Source organism: Fukomys damarensis, unplaced genomic scaffold, assembly GCF_012274545.1.
Source record: "Fukomys damarensis isolate Sample0158 unplaced genomic scaffold, DMR_v1.0_HiC HiC_scaffold_34, whole genome shotgun sequence".
In the NCBI taxonomy this organism is placed as follows: Eukaryota; Metazoa; Chordata; class Mammalia; order Rodentia; family Bathyergidae; genus Fukomys; species Fukomys damarensis.
This window is the reverse complement of record NW_022900946.1, coordinates 23,063,391-23,073,963: the sequence shown is the minus strand read 5'-3', so window position 1 is coordinate 23,073,963 and position 10,573 is coordinate 23,063,391. Positions and strand designations below refer to the sequence as shown.

The following is a 10,573-nucleotide window of genomic DNA, read 5'->3' as shown; positions in this document are numbered from 1 at the left end:
CCCCGGTACCTAAAAAAAAAAAAAAAAAAGAATTTAAAAGAGGGCCAGGGATTTGCCTTAGTGGCACAAGGTCCTGAGTTCAATCCCCAGTACCAAAAATAAAATAAAATGTTTTAACACTACTTATGAAAGAAATACAAAGTAAAGCCATAATGTGATAGCACTTATAAACTTACGAGACAAGACACAATCAAGAAGACTGACAAAACCAAGTGGTAATTAAGATGTAGAGATATGGGGACCTTTTCATATACCACTGACAGGTAAAATGGTACAGCTACTTTGGAAAATAGTCTGATAGTGCCTCAAAAAGCGAAAACATGTTACTTTTCAAGTGTCAAGGCAATTAAAGCCCACAGAAGTCTGAAACTGCTCCACAGTGAAGGAGACCAAAGAAATAAGACAACTAAATATAACATAATTGTTGAATGGAGTCTGAAGAGTAGGTAGTAGTTACATGTCATTGTTAACCTCCTGATGGCGGTTACGTTAGGGTTATGTAGGAGTGTCCGTGTTTGGACATGAAAGGTTTAAGTGAGATGGCACCCTGCAGCAGCAATTTTTTCCCAATGGTTCAGGGGAAAAGCTTTGTGTTGTCACAACAACAACAGGTTGGCCACCACTGCCACAGACTGTAACTGTAAGCTCCCTGAAGGCTAGATGCTCTGTTCACTGATTCTCTCTCCACAGTATCCCACACTGTTTATGACTTAACAAATAATGGGGAAGCCCAGATGGAGTTAGATGCTTTCACCAGGATGATTTCATAAGTGTCTTATTTCTATTACAAGCACATACCATGTTACACAGTAATTTATTTATCAGTCTATCCTCAATACAACAGCAACATTCTTGAGGAAGGCAGGAACATGGCCCAGGCCTGGCACAGAAGATGCCCTCTGACTGTAATCAAACACTGCCTAAGGACACACACAGACAACCTGGTACACAATTTCTCTGACCTAAGTCCAGTCTTTACTTCTGCACATATTGCTTCATATTCTAGGAGTCTATTCCTAGACACTGTAAGGGAAGATCCAGGTTTTGTCATGTCCACTTAATTCAAGAGAATAACAACTGAGGCATTAAGCAAGTACAGTATTCACTGCTGTACAAATCATCAACATTCTCTTATTAATTCCTCATAACACCATAAGGTCTTTGTCAACTATATTCCACTTTTACCAATAAAAATGATTGGGGCTGGGTAACTTGCTACACGTACAAGGAAATACATACAAGTGGACAAAACCCACCTATTCCCCATTCAACTACAGAGATAGAAGATAAAATCCTGGGGCGAGGAGCTACAGCCAGGTTCAGGAATTCTGGCCTCAGAAAATCTAGTTAAGAAGTCATTCAGTGGGTTCTTAGGATTTTATTGTAGTGTCAGGCTTCCTTTCACAGATATAGTCTGTGGACTATATCTGAGGAGCGGATTCCAGGACACCTAGAGGACACCACAGTCCACAGATGCTAAAGTCCCTTACATGAAATGGCACAGTATGTACACATAACCCTATACATCCTCTTGTGTACTTTAAACCAGCTCCAGATTGTTTATAATACTTAATATCATATACAGGTAAATGCTACATAATTAGTTGTTATACTGCATTGTTTAGGAAATAAGGACAAAGAAAATGTCTGTACACATTCAGTGCAGGTACAACTGTTTTCTTTCTTTTTTTGTTTTTGTTGGTACCAAGGATCAAACTCCGGTCCTTGCACTTGTGAGGCAGGCAGTGGAACCACTGAACTAAATCCCCAGCCCAACTGTTTTCTTTTATATTTTTTCTTTTCTATTGGTTAAATATGGATGCAAACCCCATGAGTTCAGAGGCCTAACTGTATGTCTTATTTGTATGTGTATATAAATATATACATAGAAAATATTAAATAAATTTTAAAGATGCCATTCCATTCCACCAGAGACAAGAAGGCAGAATGGCCCTAAAAGGGAACCAAAGTCCATCTTCCTCAAAGACCCCCTTCCTCTCCTTTCCTGCTTTTTCCACAAGCTCCAACAGCAGCAAACAGTTTGAGTCTGGAGAAAAGCAAGGAAGTAGCACCAAAAACATTTAAACTGGCAAGTCAGTAGACTTGAGACTTCTTTTGGCCAGCTCCACTTCACGTCTCAGACCTTGAGGATACCCCACCTTATAAGATAACCTCACCTTGGGCCTCAGGTCAGAGGTGAACATTTCCCAGACTGGGTCAGATTCTCTTCCCCAAAACTGTATTCACAGTATTCTCAGCCTAATAACCAAGAGAACTGAAGACACATACATTTAGGAAACTAGGGTCAGCTGTCCTCTGCCAAGAGCATGGGGAAGTAATAAGAGAAGAGAAAGAAAAACAAAACAGTTCTGTGGAGATTCAGGGTGCAAGATTTTCTATTCTAAAGAGGGACCCAGTTCCTGGTTCCAACCATACCTGAAGTTTTAACTGCACTTCCTGTCGTACAATACCGTAAGGCTCTGATCTTAATCATAAATTCCTCATTTTCTACAATCCATTCTCTACAAAGTAGTGACTACAACACTCCAACACAGGACCCCACCTCTTACCCAGCTACTGCCATGTCATCCATCCTCTAGGTTCCAGCTCAAAACTCTCCTTCCTCCAGGAAACCCGCCCTGACTATTACAAATGACTTGGCTTCACCTTTACCATCTCATCACTCTCGGTGAATGTTACTAATTCCCCCATTTGGTTTCCAGCTCAAAACTCTCCTTCCTCCAGGAAACCCGCCCTGACTATTACAAATGACTTGGCTTCGCCTTTACCATCTCATCACTCTCGGTGAATGTTACTAATTCCCCCATTGAACTGTAAACACCAAAGAATACAAACTATTCTATTTAATATTAATTGTTCCAATCATCTACTATGTAAGTGAGGAACATGTTTAATAATATTTACTAAATAACTGAAAAAGAAATCAACACTACCTTCCTGATACTCAACTGCTTTTACCATGCCCCTCCTCAAAGATATTCAGCTTTACCTTCCTCTATTCTCCTCTTTAAGCCTGAGATGACAATGACAATCATTTCATTCTGCACTGGTGTAAAACAGGAAAGCTTATAGTACTAAAGAAAAAATTCACAGGCTCTGGGGTCCAAAGAAGTCTCCTTTCAAACCTCAGTTCTGCTGTATCAGCTGTAAACCACAGACATATTACCTAAAACCTGGTTTTCTTTACCTGTAAAGTGAAAAAATAAAATCTCAAAGATAAGGATGAGAATGAATATAAAATTACCTAATGCAAGACAGGCTTGCAACTAATGTCAGTCAGCTGGCTGGTCTTGGCATATAGCATGTAGCCATCCCACGACACCTATACTCCACATTAGTCATGGACTCCAAACCCAGAGCCTGCCCTGACACTGAGAATTTGAAAGGGACCTTGAAGAACATCTATCTTGTTGGTTTCCTAATGCTTGTAAGGCAACTGAGACTTTTTTTTCAAAGGAATCTTATCCTGATGATCATAATAAGTACACAAGTGAAGGGGACAGATGAATGCAGGGAAAGGAAGAAAAATGGAAGGGAGGAAAGGAGGAGGGGAGGGAAAAGGGTAAGGAAAAGAAAAAGCAGGGATGCTACAAAGAGGGTGTGCTACACAGGAGACCTCCACTGGACTAGGCATAAAGTCCCTCTGCGAGGAGGCTGTTTGCAAACCACAGTAAGAATCCAATCCTTTCATTTTTAGTTGATAAAACAGAAACCTATGAATGTGTCATATAACTGTTAAGTCTAGATTTTTTCTCCCTTGGTTCAGCTTGGATTCCAGAAAGTCTGGGGTCAGAATCTCCCGGAATTTCCCTTTCTCTTTCTGGTACGGTGTGGGCCATTTCAAAGGTCAGCCATGTAGGCTCTCCTAATGGGAGCCAGACATTGCACTGAATGTGCTCCTGGTTACCTCTTGGAGCTCAATGTGGGAGTCTCAAGAAGTAAAAGGGAAAAGGGAAGCAAGACAGAAGAAACATAATCACAGGGTTCAACAGGTAGAGTAGGCTGAATTCAGGAGCTCTGGATGTTTATTGGGAAATCAACTTTTCTAATCAGTAAGAACTTTAATGTGAGTAAACTGAGGAATAAATTACACATGGTACCTGGGAAAATGCAAGCAACTTGGATGCCTTTTATACAAATCTTTTTATAATATCTGAAAACAGAATACGCAAGTTAAATTCACGGGAATAATGTAGCAGTTACAGCTAAGTACCAGAAGCACATTTTTAGAGATATGATTGATACCAAAATTAATTTTGTTCTTTTTTTTTTTTTTATTGAGTTTATTGGTACATTTAGGGATACAGTACAGTTACATTCATTGTTGGGATCATGTAATTTTGTTCTTAATTTTACTTATTCTCTAAACTCTGTTCAGAAACATTAGATTTCATGATATTCATGTAAGTGGTTCCTCACATTTGTAGACTCTAAAATGGGTACATGAGATGACTTCTTTCTTTTTTTTTTTTTCTTTTTTTGGACAGAGAGGATCTTGCTATGTAGTTCAGGTTTGCCTTGAACTCACTATATTTCTTAGGCTGGCCTCAAACTCAAGGTAACCTTCCTACCTCAGCCCCAAGTGCTGGGATTACAGACACATGGCACCATGCCCAGCAGAGACATTTTATTAAAAGTTAAATTAACAGCAAGCAAATCTAAGAATCTGAATCCAGATCTCTGAATTCCAGTCTACAGCCTATGTAAATTACTGCTGCTCCTGTGTTTCAAACAGGTGGTATGAACACCCAGCAGAGTTCCAGGGAAGAATGGACAGCAATAGCAGGAAACCATAAGGCAAACTTCAGGGATAAATCATAGGAGGAGGAAGGAATTGAACACGACCCAACATTTTCCAGGCTGTTTAGAGGAGTGTACTACTAACACCTTGATAGGACAATTCTCCAGTGGAGGACTGGACCATGAACTCTAAGTCATTTAGCACATCTGACCACATAGACACTGAAGGGAATAACACCTCCACCACCACCCTTATGACAACACCCCAATCTCCAAATGTCCCTGGAAAAGAGAAATCATCCCTTCTAAGTACCACTAGATAAGCAGCAAGAACATGTAGACACAGTAGGAAAAAAAAAAGCATAAGAGACAAAGATGGAGGTCAGATAAAACTAGCAAAATGTGTTAAGGAACTGAGAGAGACAGGGCCATCCTTTAATGACTCACAATTACCTACAAAGTCAAGTCTAAACCCTTAGCAAACAATGCCCCTCAGGATTTGGCCCTGCCTACTCCAGCTGTCCCAACTTCCAGCCTTCTCTATGAAGCTTTTTATACTCTAGCCACCCCATACAATTTGTTCTTTTTTTTGTTTTGGTACCGAGGATCGAACTCAGTACCTTGAACTTGTAAGGCAGGCAGCAGAACCACTGAGCTAAATCCCCAGCCCCATCCCATACAATTTGCAATTTTCTTGACCTCCTGTTCTGTTTTTGTACTTCTCTGACTTTCATGTATATTTTCCTGTTCCTAGAAAGCACTTCTTCTCCTACTCATCCATCAACCAACCTCAAAACTCTCGAAGGCCATATTCAGACAGCCTTGTTTAATTACTCAGGTATTCTTTTCCAAGTAGTTCACACATTCCTCTTATATAGTACTGGTATAGTCTCTGTATTATTTATTGTTCAATTACATTCCACAATTTGGACTAAGTTACTAATATGCAGAGACTATGTGAATCCTGGCACATTTAAGTGCTCAAAAAACATTTTCTTTTCTTTTTTGCAGTACGGAGGGCCGGGGATTTAGCTCAGTGGTGCAGCATCTACCTCACAAGTGCGACATCCTGAGTTCAATCCCCCATACTGCAAAAAACAAGCAAATAAACAAACAAACAAAAAACCCAGAAAAAAAATCTTCTGAGAAAATGATCTTATGGGAACAGTCTGAAAGAAGGCTAAAAAATGATTCAAGAGAAAGCAGACAACAAATATATTCTGTATTATAATCATCTATTTTTTTCAACTTTTTTTCTTTTTTTTTTGAGGAGCTAGCAAGGGAACCCAAGGCCTTATTCATACTAGGCGAGCATTCTACCACTGAGCTACATCCCCAACCCTCAACTCCAATCACTGATTATTACTCAGGAACCAGACAGAATGGGTTGCTCTCTTGCATCACTTCGTACCTGTACGTCCTGGGCAAGTTAACTCTCCAGTTTCTTCAATAATTAAGATAAAACAAAAAGAAAAACCTTGCAGTGTGATTATGAGTTAACAATGTATATTTAAAAACAAACAACAACAACAACAACAAACCCTAGAAAGCTATGTATAATGCAAGTATTTGTAATCCCAGGTACTCATCCATCAACCAACCTCAAAAATCTCTAAGGCCATATTAAGACAGCCAGGTACTTGGTAGACTGAAACAGAAGGATCATGAATTCAAGACCAGCTGGGTAACCTTGTGAGACAGTCTCCAAAAACAACAAAAAACACCAAGCCAGAAAATACAAACTAAATGATACAGTAGCTCTACTAGACTACTATAATCACAAAAACCTTAATAGAACAGAATATTATACCATCGGGATGTGACCACAAAAAAATGCTGATTGAACGTTTTATTTTTTTTAAAGGCAAGTGAAAAGTCAACAAACACAACAGCTTGTTATTAGCTGATTCTATTTGCCCTCTACAGAATTCAACAGCAATCCCTTAATGATCGGAGTCTCTCTGGGCTCCTTCAATAAAGAACACTCTTAGTTTTCTAGTATCTGACTACATTTCCTCTATCGTTTTCTGTTAACTTGCCCTCTATCGACACCTAAAGGCCAATATTCCTTTGACTCCATTCTCAGATCTTTTCTCATTTCATCCACTTTAAGACTTCAATTAGTATCTCTATGGAGATGACCCCCTGACCTCTCTTGTCACAGTCAGAAACAATATTTCAAACTCAAAATAGACAAATCTTGTCACAGTTAATAAGACAACCAAGCATACAGCTTCAATTTCTCCTTTCATCCCCACCATTCTTCTCTTATACATCTTATCAGTCCTCAGGTTTCTCTTCCTTTCCCTGCTTCTTAAGGTACTCATTTGCCAGAGCAACCTCTTCAGTTCTTTCTGGGATAATGTACTCCATTTAAAATTTATTGAATGTTATGGATCTTATACCCAAAAGATGAATATATAAAACATACTTGTAATTTTACCTAACCAATGACCTCTAATAAGAATTTAAGATCAGGGCCGGGGATTTAGCTCAGTGGTTCCACTGCCTACCTCACAAGCTGAAGGACCCGAATTAGATCCCCGGTACCAAAAAAAAAATTTATGCTCCTCTGGGCCAGGGATGTAGTTCAATGACGCCATGCCTGCCTGGCAAGTGCAAGATCCTGAGTTCAATCCCTGGTACTGGAAAAACTAAAAAAATAAAGAAGAATTTATGTTCCTCTGCTCAAGATTTTAACTATCATTCCCTATATACAAAATTTCAGCTCCAGCTCTTTGCTTCCCTGATAAAAATGTGAAAATTCTTTTTATATAGCTCAAATGCTCATAGGCATCACAAAACAAAGTCCACACCAGAGCTCACTATTTCTCTCCTACAAACCTACTCTGACTACAGCTACTCTGTCCTCCCAGGTTCCCAAGGTTCAAGTCTTACAATGAAAATGTAGGTCCAGGTTGGGGATTTATCTCAGTGGTGCTGCTGCCTGCCTCACAAGTGCAAGGTCCTGAGTTCTATCCCTGGTACCAAACAAACAAAAAAAGAAAATGTAGGTCCATAATCAATCACCATGCCTTATCTCTTTTTATCTCAGAAATCTCTCTCAAATACAAATCCCACCTTTCTTGGTCTCTTTTTTTTATGCTACTGGGTATTGAACTCAGGACCTTGCACTTTCAAGACAGGTGTGGTGCCGATGAGCTAAATCCTAGGCCCATCTCTTTTGCTTCTACTCATACTTGCCAAGATTGAAAGTTTTCGTACTACTCTCCCACAAGAGCTCCTATGACTGTTTGTCTTTCAAGGTCCCTCATCTCCACTTGCTACCTTCTACTGCCACCAGATTACTACGCCTCTAGAATGGTTACCACAACCTGATTACCCCATTCCAGTTCTTTTTCCTATCTTATCACCAGTGTTGACTGACCCTCCCTTACAACTTCAAAACTGGCCATACATCCGCCCCTTTCAAAAATATTAAATGTTTCCTCACTGCACAAATACAGTACCGTCAAACTCAGTTTGCCGTTATAGTTCTCCAGTTTGTCACCTAAGTACTTTTCCAGGATTAGATTCCATAGTTCAAGCTGTCACTTGCTCCTACTATCTGCCCATCAGAATCACACCCACTCTTAAAGGCCCAACTCAAACCTCACTGTTCATCTGTAGTACAGGCTTCGCATAATGATTAGCAAAGGAACCAGAACAAAATAGAAACAATTTCTAATGAACTGATCCAGGAAATGGAAAAAAAAATGTTAAACAATAGCTGCAAATCCTTAAATCTTCCCGGAAACATTAAATTTCTTGAGACTGCTATTCAGATATTAACATCTCTGCCAAGAAGCCCTCCATAAACCCAAGACTTATTCATCAACACTGGCCAAATGCTAATAATGAGCAACGTCAGAGATTCAGTTAAGGGCAAGGATGTAGCTCGCGGCACTGTGTATGGTCCTGAATTCGATCCCAGTTACACCCGCCAAAAAAAGATTCAGTTAATTCTAGAATGCATTATTAACTTGAAAATAAAAGGCTCTAATCTGGACCCAAGATTCAGATTCAAACTGTATGTGTATTTTACTGAGGAAAGAAAAATCACAGTAAGAAAAGTTAGCATTTCAACTGAAGAGTTAGGTCAAGTAAGTATACAGCAGCAATAGAAATAGGTCCCAGATCTAAATCATCTTCAAACTAGTAAATAGCTTACCAGATAAGGAAAAAAATATTTCAACGGAAATATCCTAAAGCTGATATTTTAAAAGGGACAAAGGATGTCAAGGGCAATTGTGAGGCACAATTACTGGCACACTTATTAGCAGGTGCAAAAGCAATGAGATGTATGACAACAATATTGTTGTCAGCAGTATTTTCTCTCCATTACTTTCTAGGCTCTTACTTCTTTTAGGCCTGACAATTTCTGTTTTGCTTCCCAAGTCTGTGAATTCAAGTTAAATTTCATATCTGTAAACTGGGAAGCATTTTGCTTGTAAACAAGAATATTCATGAGTCAAAAGTCTTTTTAGGAAGAATATTAACTCCTCCTTCTATCTACTTAAGATACTTAGTGAAGCATGCCCTCCCTGGCATTTCTAAAATAGCGATCATTCAAATTTGCAAACATTTTAAAACTCTTGCTCATAACAGTAAAATATGTGAAAACTCTGAAATTATTAGTAACACTTTTGGGGGGGTACTGGGGATCGAACTCTGGTCCTTGAGCTCGCGAGGCAGGCGTCGGAACCAACGAGCTACCCCCCCCCCCGTAACACTATTTAAGGAAAGCAGGGTGTAATGAAAAAAGCTGCAGCATTTGAAGTAGGAATTCAGCCTACAATCTTAAGTCTGACTCTAGTTTTGAGATCTGGGAATGGGCTTCACCTAGAAATACTTTCTAACTTGAAAGAGGAATATCACTATCTTTTCCTTCCTCAAGGCGGTAATCCGGATACAATGTAGGCAGAACAGTAACTGCCATGAGGCACTCAATAAATGTTTATTCACCCAACAAAAAAGACTTAAGATGTATGCCTAAGAGAATTTACTTCAACACAACACTCTTCATCAAGTAATACTACAGCTACCTCATTCTAATAAATGCAAAGCTGTCACTGTCATTCTACAAACGTTTCTGAGGGATCCCAATCATGTGAGAATGTTTGCATACGACTATGCAAGAATTCCAGTAAGATGCATGTACGTTGATCACTAAAACGATTGAAAAAGGTTCACGGTAGTTAGGTTAAAACATCTCTTACGCTGTTAAGAAAACTCACTTGGGGTAAGAGGGGGGCTCGAATTAGGCCGAACTCCAAACCTATCTTTCATAAGACAAGAGTGATAGCTGATTTATCCTCCGTGAAACGCAACAGTAAGATATTAAGCAAGATCCACTTTAAAAACTTCAAGGTTGAAATATTCCACAACCAACACTGGTACCACTAATGCTTTTTAGAAAGCCTGCACAGAAAAACACCATTAACAGCATTAGAAATATTTAAGGAGAGCTGTTCATGGTTAACAGCGGTGAGAGGAGAAAAGCATTATTTCGGTGTTCTGCACCACGGCCATCGTCATCATTCGTAATCATCTGATGGAATTCTTGGTTTTACACTCGGGTGTCAAACAGGCCATGATGTTAGCAAACTGAAGGAGGGAACGCTTCCATTCCCTTCCCTAGGGTCCAGGCCTGAAAGTCCGTTCTCGAAACCAAGTCCGGAGGTTCAAGGGTCCGGGCCTCCGCCCCAGCCCCTCCCAACGGTGATGGAGGGCCGGGCGGCCGGGAGGCGCCCTGAGTAACACCTAAAGCTCCACCCGTCTCAGGATACCGCCGAATACCCCAGCACACAGA

General features: G+C 39.9%; 1 protein-coding gene across 1 annotated transcript in view; it reads right to left on the bottom strand.

Annotated features, from left to right (window-relative positions):
• Mapk1 (mitogen-activated protein kinase 1) overlaps window positions 1-10,573 on the bottom strand; it is a 125,952-nt gene that overhangs the window by 77,652 nt on the left and 37,727 nt on the right. The gene's annotated exons all lie outside the window — the stretch shown is intronic.